Source organism: Poeciliopsis prolifica, unplaced genomic scaffold (genome assembly GCF_027474105.1).
Source record: "Poeciliopsis prolifica strain line A6 unplaced genomic scaffold, Auburn_PproV2 SCAFFOLD179, whole genome shotgun sequence".
In the NCBI taxonomy this organism is placed as follows: Eukaryota; Metazoa; Chordata; class Actinopteri; order Cyprinodontiformes; family Poeciliidae; genus Poeciliopsis; species Poeciliopsis prolifica.
The window spans coordinates 66,934-70,769 of record NW_026562554.1 but is presented as its reverse complement, the minus strand read 5'-3'; the positions used below and the strand labels follow the sequence as shown (position 1 = coordinate 70,769).

The 3,836-nt window shown below is 37.1% G+C and overlaps 1 pseudogene; it reads left to right on the top strand.

The window, feature by feature from the left end:
- The first annotated feature begins 2,114 nt into the window (after nucleotides 1-2,114).
- LOC129356568 (gastrula zinc finger protein XlCGF8.2DB-like) lies at nucleotides 2,115-3,475 on the top strand (annotated as a pseudogene).
- The last annotated feature ends 361 nt before the right edge of the window (nucleotides 3,476-3,836 follow it).

Sequence of the window (3,836 nt, the reverse complement as noted above, 5' to 3'; positions counted from 1 at the left end):
TCTCCAGTCCAGCTTTAACGAGTTGTCATGGAAAAATTACAGTAAGGTCACGTCTGCTAGTCATGTCATGTGAAATGTTTGTGAACTCTGACCAAAAGAATTGAATTTCTTGTAAAGAACTATTTGGGTTACTTGTACAAGGCTGGAAGGTTGTTTTCCACAGCTGCATAAGAACCAGACCGTCTTGCCCTTGTTTTTCCTTCCTTATCATTGTATAAAAACTTGCATGTTGTCTCTGTAGTTTGTTGATTATTATTGTCTTCAATAATTTAGTGTTTCCTTTGTCTTAGTTGTATTTTTCTCTTTTCTGCTGCAGCTTATTCTGTTACTAGGAAAAGATTTTAGGTTCTGCAAAGAGAACTGGCACTTTATGAGAAATCTGTAGATGTAATGATCGTTGGATCCACAAGGTGGCGGTAATGCGATGACATGAATGAACGACAGTCTTAAAACCCCGAAGAAGAAGAAAAAGTGGTAGTAGAAGAAAAAGAAGTAGAAGACAAAGAGGACAGCACGTGGTCTGTGTTGTTGAATGTTTGAGTGTTTCTCTAATAAATACCTCCAGTCCAGCTTAAACCAGTGAATCAGCGAGCAGTGAACTGCAGAAACATTGACAGAGTTTAAAGAAATCATCGTCCAGTCGGAGGAAGAGATGGATGATCAGCGCAGACTGCTTGATTTCTCCCGGACTCCCCAGATCATCTTACACCAAATAGGTAGGAAACAGCAGCGTTTGGATGCAGGTTAAGGTCTAAATGTCTGCATCTTTCTGCATGAGGATCATTTTAGTAAACGCTCTTTTCCCGGATAAATGTTTTGTTAGCAGGTAAATGAACGCAGACATCACAATGAGAATGGCTGATTTATGGAGAGAAAATGACCTTTTTATGGCTCTTCCTCCTTTAACTACTGAGTCTTACTTTTGAAAACGGGAGAAATGTGAACAATGCAGCGCGAGGTTAGTAAAGAAAGCAGCATAAACTAATAATAGCGGTGTTAAGCTGTAAAATGTAATAATTTGTAATAAATAAATTGTTGTGGCGATTGTTTGCTTCATACGTAGATAAAAGTTCAATGTTCAAAAAACTTTTAAGATTCCTTTTATAGTTTATTTTTCTAGTTTAAGAAGCAAATAATAAAAATAAACTTTTCATTAGTGATGTGTCGAGTAATTCAGGAGGATTTTAATGAAGCACATAAAACAGAGAACTCACCTAAACCAGAATACAGTTAAAGTTTTTATTTTTAGTAATAAATCGTTGCCCCTGGTGAAACAGCGAATAACAAGCCAATCACAACTCTCTGTTTCTATTTGTTTCTAGTTTCCTTTTTGATGCAGCCATTGTTTCATACAAACAGATTAATCAGAATCACAAACATCTTTTACTTGTTTATTTATTGTAAGGCTTCGTGTTGTTTTCACGTTTGCCTATTTTACATATATTGTCCACTTGATGTCACAGTGGAGCATATGAAGCACCGCGGTGCATCGGCTCATGAGTCCATGATGGGATGGAGTTCCTCAGAGCTTCATGAAGCTTCATCTCACCATCACTACTTTTCATTGTTTCTTCTCCTGCTCTGGTCAAAACCCACAGGCCCAACCAGTGCATGCTGGTCCTATACCAGTCCCTATACTTACAGGAAATGGACCCACAGTTCTTCCTGTCTGACTTAGAAAAGCAAGTAACAAAGGAACTGTTTTAATGTTGAATGAATTCTCCTATTTAATTCAGTAAAGTTAACAATTACTCTTTTCTCTGTTTGCTTATCCAGATTCCCTGAAGTGTAACGTTTATAACCAGGAGAGGATCCACTCTGGACCAGGATGAGTTTGAACCTCTGCAGGTGAAACAAGAACAAAGAACCAGAAGATCATCAGATAAAAGAAGAACAGAAGGATCTAGAACACCTGCAGATAAAAGAGGAAGAGAAAGAAGTTTACTGCAGTCATAGTGAAGAACTGATTGAATTAAAACAGGAGACTGATACCTGCATGGTGGTTCCTGTTGATAACAAACATACCAAACTGAATCAGAACCAAATGGGAACCAAGACATCTTAAAAAAGCCTGATGAAACTGGAACCAAAATCAGGAAAGAAGGAAACCTTTTTCATGTGTCATCTGTAAAAAGCATTTGACTTTCAAATCTGTTTTTGATGCTCACATGAGAACTCACACGGGTGAAAAGCCTTTTTCATGTGTGGACTGTGGAAAAAGTTTTAGTGAAAAACAGGCATTAACTAAGCACATGAGGATTCACACTGGTGAAAAGCCGTTTTCATGTGTGAACTGTGGAAAAAGTTTTAGTGAAAAACAGGCATTAACTCGGCACATGAGGATTCACACTGGTGAAAAGCCGTTTTCATGTGTGAAATGTGGAAAAAGTTTTAGTCAAAAACAGAACTTAGCTCAGCACATGAGGATTCACACTGGTGAAAAGCCTTTTTCATGTGTGGACTGTGGGAAAAGTTTTAGTCGTAAACAGAATTTAACTCTGCACATGATGATTCACACTGGTGAAAAGCCGTTTTCATGTGTGGACTGTGGGAAAAGTTTTAGTCATAAACTGTGTTTAACTCGGCACATGATGATTCACACTGGTGAAAAGCCGTTTTCATGTGTGGACTGTGGAAAAAGTTTTAGTCATAACTGTGTTTAACTCGGCACATGATGATTCACACTGGTGAAAAGCCGTTTTCATGTGGGAACTGTGGAAAAAGTTTTAGTCATAAACAGAATTTATCTGAGCACATGAGGATTCACACTGGTGAAAAGCCGTTTTCATGTGTGGACTGTGGAAAATGTTTTAGTCAAAAACATAATTTAACTAAGCACATGAGGATTCACACTGGTGAAAAGCCGTTTTCATGTGGGAACTGTGGAAAAAGTTTTAGTCGAAAACTTTGTTTAACTCGGCACATGAGGATTTACACTAATGAAAAACCTTTTTCATGTGTGAACTGTGGAAAACGTTTTAGTCATAAACATTGTTTAACTCTGCACATGAGAATTCACACCAATGAAAAACGTTTTTCATGTGTGAACTGTGGAAAAAGTTTTAGTGAAAAACAGAATTTAACTCGACACATAAGGATTCACACTGGTGAAAAGCCGTTTTCATGTGGAAACTGTGGAAAAAGTTTTAGTCAAAAAGAGCATTTAACTAAGCACATGAGGATTCACACTGGTGAAAAGCCGTAGAAGTATTTCCGATGTAGGCCTGTCGCGATAAACGATAAATCAATTAATCACACAATAAATTAAAACTATCAACCTCATTTCAATTATCGTCTATATCGTTTCTTCCTGCCTTTTTATCTTACTGTTGGTTCTCTTACACTGAATGAAAAAAGGCTCCACTCCACTGACTCTCTGTTGACATTATGAATGTTTTTGTGCTCTCATTTGTTGTTGTTGTTTTTTTTTTCTCATTATTGGATTATTGTGTGTCACATCACGGGACCTGTCTAATTGAACACACTTCTGTACAAAAGGGTGTGTCCTCCAAACAAAGGGAGAACAACACGAAAGCCAAACCTGTGCGAGTTTCTTGATGTCACGCTGAACGGCCTAGACTCCTTGGATCTCTTGAGATAAGGAGCCTATATGCCAGGCAATTAACAAATTCCTGAGCATGGTTCAAAAGTTCACTAGGATCTTAAAACTTTTTATAAATAATTTTATCTATATTAGAATTAACTATATTTCTTTAAGCATGTTTTTAATTAGTTACTTATTAGATCCAAACTTATAGTCATTATTTAGCATTACATTGTGTGCAAGCTTGGTTAAAAATACAAACTACTTTCTTGTGGAAACATTTTGAGGCACA